Source organism: Gorilla gorilla, chromosome 8 (assembly GCF_029281585.2).
Source record: "Gorilla gorilla gorilla isolate KB3781 chromosome 8, NHGRI_mGorGor1-v2.1_pri, whole genome shotgun sequence".
NCBI lineage: Eukaryota > Metazoa > Chordata > Mammalia > Primates > Hominidae > Gorilla > Gorilla gorilla.
The window spans coordinates 101,406,764-101,417,469 of NC_073232.2; the positions used below are offsets into that span (position 1 = coordinate 101,406,764).

General features: G+C 37.2%; 1 long non-coding RNA gene across 1 annotated transcript in view; it reads right to left on the minus strand.

Annotated features, from left to right (window-relative positions):
* Window positions 1-9,152, minus strand: part of LOC134759180 (uncharacterized) — a 29,135-nt gene extending 19,983 nt beyond the window's left edge. Inside the window, exon 1 of the long non-coding RNA XR_010135117.1 lies at window positions 8,864-9,152. This is a non-coding gene — a long non-coding RNA (uncharacterized lncRNA). The remainder of the gene's footprint in view (window positions 1-8,863) is intronic.
* Between the last annotated feature and the right edge of the window lie 1,554 nt (window positions 9,153-10,706).

Genomic DNA, 10,706 nt, shown 5'->3' on the forward strand with positions numbered 1-10,706 from the left:
ACAGAGAGTTTATTACTTGACAAGAATTATATGGTGGCAAGCAATAAGCAGCAACGTCAGAATTCTTTTTTATTCAGCAGGTATGTATCATGTTAAACACTGTGATGGGTGCCAGGGATAAAATCATGAAAAAGAATCAGTTTGTGTCCTCATAGAACTTATTTTCTCGTGGGTACTTAAGCTGCCCAGACTGGGAAATGGCCCAGACTCTTCAGAGCTGGGTGATTCTCTCCAGCATATTATTTAAAACTTTTAATTACTACATGTGACAGATAGTCACTGGCAGAAAACTGTAGAAATTAATGTCATGAATGCTAAGTTATACCACATGTACATCTAAGCACTTAGCACATCCAGTGCCTCTGGAAGACGGTCTTCTCTTTCTCCTAGAATCAATGTCACTTCCTTATATCAATCAGGGAAGTGCTTTAATATGCATCTTAACTTTTTAGCTCAGAAAATAATAATTTAGAGTTTGGAATTTGCTCCATTTTCAAATTGTCTGAATGCTCAGTTGTCAATTGTCTTAATACCAAAGTTTCGACAACTGATCTATATTCAGTCCAGTGTACAAATAGAGTTTTTTTTCCAAGACTGACATAGATTAGTATTATTTGCACCACATCTTAGGGCAAGTTTCCTCTGCAAATAATTGTTAACATGTGGAAGTCAGACCACGGGTGTAGCTCATCTCCTGGAACAAGTTTTTGCCAACCCAAAGTGGGAATGGCTTGTGGTGGGTTTAAAACCACTGTGCAATCCATTCCTGGGCCCAGCTCAGGGCCAGGCCTTGCCCATGGAACTGCCTGTGTGTGCAACACACAGTGAGACATGGCTTCGGTCCCGACCAAAACAAGCAAACAAGCATCATTACTCACAGAGTTGTTCATGGAATAATTAAACCAAAAGCAGAAATCCACGGTAAAAAAAATGTTTTTAAAGTCGGAAGTATGGAGACCAAACTGAAATAAAAATGGTGGAGTAGGAGGAGTCTGAATATCAACAGTCCAATATTAGAAAGAGGAACAAATACAGAAAACTGTTTCAAAAAGAGAGACAGGGTATGTCAGGGTCGAGGCACAGCAGTAAGAATTCAAGAATAAGGTCTTGAACACCAAGTATTTTTAAAAATTCTTGTGCCCTGACACAAAATGCAAGTCATGGCAGTATATAAAAAAGTAGAAGCAGGCTAGAAAATAACTTACATAGTTTATATGGATATGACTTGCTCTAGGAAAAAAATCTGCTTTCAGTATTCCATTCATTCTCAATTACTGAACCTCCCAGACAAGACCTCTTCTGTCTTCTCGCCTTCCTAAGGCACATTACCCCCACCGTAATTACATAAAAATGTCTGTTAACCAAATTTTGTCCCTTTGCCTTGAGCTCCTGATGTGATTAGAAATCGTGGTGAAAGGACAGAATAATATGAATAATTGCAACGGAGATTAATAGTTCTCTTGGTCATCCAGATGCTTAAACATATCTAGATTTTTGTCTCCATGCCAAGAAAACATTTGAGATAATTTAGTGCATTTTGCATTTTTCCTCCATGGGTGAAATCACAAATAATTTGTGCCTATTAGCCACATTCTTTCCAAGAAATGGAAAATTTTATCCCCAAAATTAAGATTCCCAAGATACCTAACACCTAAATCTAATTATTTCCAAATTCCCAAAGAGAATTTTTCTCCAAATAAATTTGTTCAAATAAATGTCTTTTGATGTACCACCCATTTAGAGAAGCTTGTGATGAACACGTTGCTTGATGAACAAGTTTTAAATAGACCAGTCTTCTTAATTCTCAGACAAAGACACAAACAAATAAGTCAATAAATAAAAAATGAAGATAAAGTTGCATTAGGTGAACCAGTGGTCTCCAGTCTTATAACTTAAGGGGGCCTGTTGATCTTAAAACTTGACCTAATATGTAGCATGTGATGAAGTTATTTAAAGAAACCTAAAACACTAAAATTGATTAATGTTTCCTGGCTCTCTCAGTAATGTTCCAAATGATCTCTTACATGTTTCTATTATGGCACATGACACTTTGTCTTCTAGCTATTATTTACACATGTGGCAGGAAGCTACTCCAAATGACTAATAGATGTGCTCCTTTTCCCCCTGCTTCCTCTCCTTCCAAATCCTGAGGTTATCCCAGTCCTGTCCTTGCCTAGGACATCATGTGTCACCTATTGCCTTAGGTAGGGTAAAGTCGCAGAGAAAAACCACAGAAGCAGCATCTCTGGGCTGTGAATTTAAAAACTGAAGGGAAGCTGTAAACTGAAAGATTTGGAAGAATAGAGGAACTGTTTCCTCCTTCTCCTAACATCTACTAGACCAAGAATGGGGAATGGGGAGAGAAGAGAGATTCCAAGAAAGGGGAAAGCATAAATCGAGAAGAGTGAAGTCAACATGAAGAAACAATCTACGTTCATGCATTCATGCAACTAAGCATCACTAATTGCCAACACCAGGAAATTTTGTGGGGGTTGAATTTGAAACCATCAACCTTAGGATCTCCATTTGAGGACATTGCGTGTATGCAGCTGGGGAGCTGCATGGGTTTTCCTTCGCACTGTACTCCTTCGAGAAGCATCCATGGGTGGTAGCCAGCATCTCACCTGTTGACCATCCTACAGTATGAATGCCCATCTATGTTTCAAAACTTTGCTTAGGACCTACCCCACCCCCCACCTCCAGTCTACCTACTTCCTGTTGATAGTTCTTTATCCTGTGGCCCAAGTTGTTCATAGCTATCTCTTACCCTCCAGAAACTTAGATTGGAGTTGATATTGTAGGAAGAAAGTGCTCTCACACATAAACAATTTGGAAATAGATAAACATTTGTGTTTCATGTTGAGTCATTTCTGGTTTATCATACTTTTCTAGTAATTTCTTCATTTTGTTTAAGTTTTTAAAGTTGTTCACTTATAATTGTTAATAATATTACCTTATCTTTTTTAACTCTCTGCTATATCTGTAGTTGCATATTCTCTTTTTTTTCCATATTATTAATGTGTGCTTTTTCTAATTTCTTGTGATTAATCTTCTCAGAGTTTGGTCTATTTTATTAGTTTCTTTAAAAAAAAAAACCACCCTTTTTCTTTTGTGTTTTTTTCTATTATATATTTATTTTCTATTTCATTGATTTCTACTGCTATTTTAATTATATCTTTCCTTCTACTTTTGGGGGTTTATTCTATTTTTTTTCTTTTCTTGTCTCTTAAGGTGCACATTTAGCTCTTTTTTTTAATTCTTCCTTTGGTTTTCTAATATAATTATTTATGGTTACATCTTTTCTTCAAAACACCATTTTTTTCTATATCTACAAATTTTGTTGGTCTGTTAAAATATTATACAGTACTGTCTTTGAAAATCTTTATTATAATTTATTTTATAGACCATGAATTATATAGAAATTTGTTTTTTTCTAAATATGTGAAGTTTACGTATTAATATATTTAAAATGAATTTGTAACTTACACTTGTGGTCAGAAATCATGCTCTATGTGATTCTGATTCTTTTAAATGTGTAGAGGCTTTCATTATGGCTTAGTGCATGATCAATTTCTGTGTGTACTTGAAAAAAATGTATTTTCTCTATCAGATGTAGAAATCTACATGTGCCTATTAGATCAAAAATGGTTTTTTTGTATTATTTAGATCTTCTATATCTTTGCTGATTGATGTGTCTAACTTAGTAATGGAGAGTGATATGTTGATCACCTTCTATGATAATGAGTTAATAATTTTATTCCTACAATTATATCAATTTTGCTTTATCTATGGCAATACTTTTATTAGATGCATATATGCTTAAGATTGCTCTATATTCTTAGCAATTTGAAACTTTCATTTGTATATAGTGATGGTCTTCATCACTAATAATATTTTTGTTTTAAAGTCTATTTCATCTGACATAAGTAGAGCCACACCGCTTTCTTGGGCAGTTACACCAGTTCAAGATCTTGTCCCTACCACTTACCTTCCAAAGAAAATGTTTTGGAAATAATCCCCCAACAAATGCATATACACATCCACACACACACACACACAAATACATCCACATCCACATCCACACACACACATCCACACTCATAGACAGATATATACCTCCCCACCCGACAAACCGAATTTTAACTCTGGAAAGTTTAGAGAGCATTTGGGATGAATCATGTTGGCAGGTTTATGTTATGCTATTATTGTGCTTCCTTGTTCCCGTTACTCCCCCTCCTTTTCTAGAAACGAAGTGCTTTTAATACTATTGTATGCTATTAACAAATAGTTTAACTCTCACATATGCATGTTCCAATTCACCAGCTAGACTTTTTGATAGGAGTCCTAGACAGTCAAATTCTATGACCTGATATTCCCCATATATTCTGGCATAATAATATGAGCAGGTGTTCCCCTCTCTGACCAGAGTTGAGGCTGCTGATACCCTATTTTCAGCTGAAAGTTGCTCCAACTTCTGCCTCTTTGAATTGTGCTCCCTTTTTAAAGGTCTTTCTTCTCTTCATCCTTTCTGTTTTGTGCCTATAAACTCACCTTCTGCCCAGCTATTTTTTTCTTTATGTTTCATGTTTTAATTTTGAAGATAATTTTAATTATAAAATTCTATTAATAATGAATAATGTAAATAAGATATTTTAAATACAAAAAAAATTTAATATCTCCAGCAATCACGCCTCTTAGAGACCACCATTACTAATATTTTGCTATATCCCCCCAATGATTCATATATATATATATACTTTTTTTTTCATTACCAAACTGCCATTACTTTCTACATTCTGCTTTATGGCTTTCTTCTTACTTAAGATTATATCATAAGTATTTTATCATGGCAATAACTACAGTTAAGGACATGTCTTTATGTTAGCATTTGGTTGCAATTCTTTTTCAGTCATATAGCTATACCAGAAGTTATTTAATTTATGTTCTATTCTTGGACATTTGGGCTGTTACCAATTTATTGATATTACAATGCTGATATGAACATGCTTGCTTGTAAATTCTTGCATCCATCTCTGATTGGTTCCTTATGACAAAGTCTTAGAAGTGAATGTTAACCAAGTGTTTTTCCTTTTTTAAATTTCACCGGGTTGCTATGTTTTATATCATTCCCTTTGACAAGTGACCATCAACTTAGGCTTCTACAATATTGCATCCCAGCCAGAGTCTATGGCCCCATCAGGCTTCAGTTTGGGAAAAGAGAAGAAATGCATAGCAGATGCTCCTTTAAATTTTATTCATGTGTAAGTCTTCTCGAGGTCATAAATGTAGCCTATCCATTTACAACATCAAATTCATAGCAAGAAATAGTGAGAAAAGATCCTTTATAACCCTCCTTGACTAGCACCTAATGATATGGGAGCACTGGCCACTTTTTCAGTCATCTTGTGCCTGGTTATGAAAATTATGGTTAAACGTCATGACTTTGAGATAATTTGAAGCATTTGGAATCCAAGTTTGTCTCTTCTTTTAATCTAGGTACATTTGCTGGCATCTCCTAATGTTCTATCTTTCCATAGTTAAAATTTGGGCTGAGCTTTAAGGAAATTAGGGAAAGACTACTTTCACCTTTTGAGGCTCCCACTGTTCTGATAGGCAAGCTTGAATAGCTAGGCTACAGGACAGCGCATTTTTCATTTTCCCATTTGGGACCAGAATTGCAGCCTATATGCAATCACCAAGACTAGTCTCTGAGGCAGTAGTCTCTGACCATCCACTTCAACTGCACTCCTGCATGATGCCCTTACATTTCTGTTGTCTGTGTTGAGGAAAATCTGGGACATGAACGCATGTGGTAAACTACAGAACAATAGTAATAAAATAGTTTTCATTTGTGAAACCCTTCTTTGTTCTAGAAGCTGTACTCTATAGTTTACAGGCCATCTCCTTCAGTACTGTCATCACCAAGAGGTGGATATTATTGTCCCTTCCATTTTACAAGTGAGAAAACTGAGGCCAAGTTAGGTGGGTAGTTTAATATAAGACTCTGCCTCAGGAGAGGTATGTAGGATTAAAAATAAATTTAGAGGTCCAGCGTGGTGGCTCACACCTGTAATCCCAGCTCTTTGAGAGGCCAAGGCGGGCGGATCACAAGGTTAGGAGATCAAGACCATCCTGTCCAACATGGTGAAACTCCATCTCTACTAAAAATAAAAAAAACTAGCTGGGCAAGGTGGCACACACCTGTAGTCCCAGCTACTCAGGAGGCTGAGGCAGGAGGATCACTTGAATTTGGGAGGCAGAGGTTGCAGTGAGCCCATATCACACCACTGCACTCCACCCTGGTGGCAGAGCGAGACTCCGTCTAAAAAAAAAAAAAAAAAAAGAAAAAAGAAAAAAACCAAAAATGAAAACAAAAAATAAAAATAAAAAAATAAATTTAGAAACTCACAGCTCACAGCCCACACAGATACCATGGACTTTCACTTTCCATGGTTGCATCAGAATAACATATGAAATAGAAAGTGAAAGAACTAAAGACAGAACTTTGAGCAACATCAATATTTAAGTGGCAGGAGGAGATAGATGAGTCAATGAAGGTGACTACAAAGAAACAGTCACATTAAAGAAGAACTGGAAGAAAATGAAAAAGGAGCGGTGGTTTTCAAAAAGGGAGGAGATGTCAACAAATATCACCAAACACCAGAGTAATAACATAAGGTCTAGAGATGTCTTTTATTCAAATGTCCATCAGTAGGAAAATGTATGAATAAAATGTGTTGTATTTGCATATATTTGACTAGTTATTATATAGCAGTAAAAATTAATGAAATCAATTGACATGCAACAGTATGGATGAATCTTAGCAATATAACATCAATTGAAAACAGTTTCTAGGAGAATTGTATATAGTATGATACTCTTTTAAAAAATGTTCAAAACTAAAATAAAGGAGTGATGAACATAGCATTTAATATAATGAGTTACCTGGGTGAAGGGAGTAAGGAGAATGAAATGGTGGTTTGAGCATAGTTAGGGGTAGGTTATTTTTGAGGCCTTGACTTTTATTTCATTGCTATATTTTAAAAATACTTTATCAAAATTAACTAAAGGTAAATGGGCATTGAATGACCAATAATAAATATGGCATGAACCAGGATTATGACTGACCTAATTCTGTGCATTGAAGGAACAAGAGAAAGGGCGAGAGAGTGGAGAGGAAAGGGAAAAAACATGTCTCTTGGATTGAGCAAGCTGGAAGTTAGTCACCAATGTCCCTAAGCAACAATTTCAGAGGACTGCAGAAACAGAAGACAATTTGCAATGTAGAAAGTGTAAGTAGTGCCCATGTTTTGAAAAGGTTGGTTGAGAAGTAAAAGGAGGAGGTAGAATGTTGAAGGGGGAGTACGGAACAGCCTGGTGGCCTCTAGGCCAGACTTCCTGGGTCTGATTCCTAGCTCTGACATTAATTAATAAACTAGGTGACTTCAGGAAGGTTACTTGACTTCTCTGTGTCTCAGATGTCTCAAATATGAAACTGAGAAAGGGAATGTTTAATAGTGTCACTATGAATATTAAATGAGTTGTGAAAAAATTGGAACAATACCTTATGTGTTTGCTAGATAAGCATGGCTAGAGGAGATGCAGAGTAAAGGAAGTTTTGTTTTGTTTTTTAAATTTTAAAATGAACGATATTGGAGAAAAAGTTTGACTGTAGAAGAGAAATGAAGTAATTAATGGAGTAAAGTCCTGGAAGAGACAGGCAGGAATGGAGTCTAGAGGACAGATAAAGAGATTTTTTTCTGGATAGGGAGAAGATCAGAACTTGTCCTAAGAATAGAGAAAAGGAGTGGTGAGTGCAGGAGGAGAGACTTGAAGAGGCAGCATAGGAGAGAGGTTCTAGGATAGGAAGTTTTGCCCCATGACTCTATAGTCATTATTATTCTCTAGGACAAGTGTACAGAGACACTTCCAGCTAAAAGAGAGGATTTTAAATGTTCTCACCAAAAAGAAAAGATAAATATATGAGGTGATGGATATGCCAATTTGACTGATTTAATTATTCCACAATATATACATGTGTTGAAACATCACCTTGTGCTACATTCCAGAACTTGCTGGAATGTCCACCATGAGTACTGAGAGAGGAAGCTTATTAGGGGCACACACATTCACACACAAAAAAATTGGGGAGTGGTGGTGAATATCCACTCAAGTTGGATACAAGCAATTATAATAATACCAATGCCCATAACTCTGTGTGCGTGTGTGTGTGTGTGTGTGTGTGTGTGTGTTTCAATAAGTGGTTGTAGAAGGCAGACAGTTGGATGGCACCCAGGTTTAGTACTTACAGGTTGGATATTTAGGGCAGAAAAGAGAGCTGGGATGTTGGAGATTCTGGCAGGAGGATGAAGTGGATTAAACAATACCTCATGGATAAGGCTTGCACACATAAAGAAGTAAAGTAGGAGGGGGTGGCATTTGGGCAAAAAAGGCAGTTGCAGAGGGACTAGAAATCTTCATTTGCTTAAAGTGACATCTTACGAATAACAGAGTTAAAGGGAGAAGAGGCTATGATCAGAAAACAGCATACTAGTTTCTGCTGCAGAACATCTCCAGTTGATGTAAAGAACAAGTATGACCATAGAAAAATAGAGAAGAATGAAAGTAAAGGCCATTGTAATCATGAAAATCAAGGAAACTTGAAGTGAGGAAGTTGCTTCAGTAATTCCTCCACCATCTTATATACACAACAGAGGACTCTACCCTGCCTACCAGCAGGGTGCCAGCTGCTTACTGGTAACAGCTGTGGTGGCAGAATGAACCTTTCTCATGGAAATAGTCATTGTCTTCTCAGTAAGCTAATGACATGATGCAATCAAAAGGAAATGGAGTGCGAGCTTACAGTCTGATGAATCTTCAGACCTCTTGGATGAGGACAGCTAATGATGCAAGTCAAGGGCGCAGCTGGAGACCCACAGAAGGCACAGCAGTGAGTCACGTGAGCTCCTCAGACCCGGCCACCAGAACTTCACCACCCGCCCTCACGCATGGCGGACGGAAGTTCTAAAAATGTCCCAGAAGGGGACTCAGTCCCAAAGGCAGAACCGCTTCTGGCAGACTGCATCGTCCCTCCCTAAGTGCTTTTGGAAATGTGGGAACAAACATTTTCTCTGGTCTCCGGAAGAACGTATGAAGACTAAACTGCTGTGGGTTTGGGAAAAACTGATGTCAGAGATGCTTATTTTCTCCAGTCACTGGAACTCATTCAAATCAGTAAATGCTTTTTGCTGAGCTTTTCCCATTTCCTTGAACGTAGGAGATCAAACCTCACCAACACGACTGCCTCCACCCAGCTACACAATGCAGCCCTCAGAAACAGATGTTCTCAGTTCCGGTTAAAGTTAGTATTTAGTAACCCTGCTCTCTTAAAGACACCAACTGTTGCCACCCACAGAGCACACAGATTTTCCACCCATATAAGAAGATATGGAGGGAATATTGGGGAGAGGGGAAGGGCAATGTTTTATGCTTCTGTGCAATGGAAAATATGAATCCCAGAACCCGTTAGATTTGAATGTGAATCCTGGCTCTATTATCTTAGGAAATTAACCTCTTTCAGCCTCAATTTCTTCATCTGGAAAATGGAAACAATAATATTTTATAGAATTAATGACAGGATTAATCATGATAATATGTGTAAAATGCTGTGTATGGAAGGAAGAGTAAGTTCTGATGTTCTATTACACCACACAATGACTGCAGTTAACAATAATGTATATTTCAAAATAGCTAAAAGAGAGGATTTTTTTTTTTTTAGACGGAGTCTCGCTCTGTTGCCCAGGCTGGAGTGCACTCGGCTCACTGCAAACTCCACCTCCCAGGTTCAAGCGATTTTCTTGCCTCAGCTTCCTGTAGCTGGTATTACAGACACATGTCACCACGTCCGGCTAGTTTTTGTACTTTTAGTAGAGACATGGTTTCACCATGTTTGTCAGGCTGGTCTCGAACTCTTGACCTGGTGATCTACCCACCTCAGCCTCCCAAAGTGCTGGGATTACAGGCATGAGCCACTGCGTTTTAAATGTTCTCACCAAAAAGAAATGATAAATATTTGAGGTGATGGATATGCCAATTTGACTGACTTGATCATTCCACAATATATGCATGTATTGAAACATCACCTTGTACTCCATAAATATATGTAAATATTATTTGCCAATTAAAAATAAAACAAATTAAAAATAGTAGGTGATCAGATAATGAGCCTACATATTCTCCTCATATTACTTTTTATAAGTGGCATGTCCTGGGGACAGTGACATGGCAGGATATAACATGTCACCTTATATTCTGCTATTAAATTCCTAAGATTATAATATACTCATAATTTCTCTCCTGTGAGTTGATTTTTACATTCTTTCAATTGTTACTTATTTCCCAGTTGACCTCCACCTCCTTGCATGATTCTTCATCTTCTGTCTTTAGATGGTGTTTACCATAGGAAGACAAGCTCTTCGGGATATCAGTCTCTGGAATACTAGCCAACAGCAATGCTAGATACTATGTCACTGCCGAACACATGCAGTGCACACTCAAGGGTTTTTGAGTTATTAATCCTTTTGAAATTACCTTCACAATATCAAAAACTCACTAGAAATGCATGTAAATATCAGACTAGCTTTTTAAAAATATGTGATCTTGTTAGAAATCTGAGCATCATATATGCAAACATAGTTATTTACATA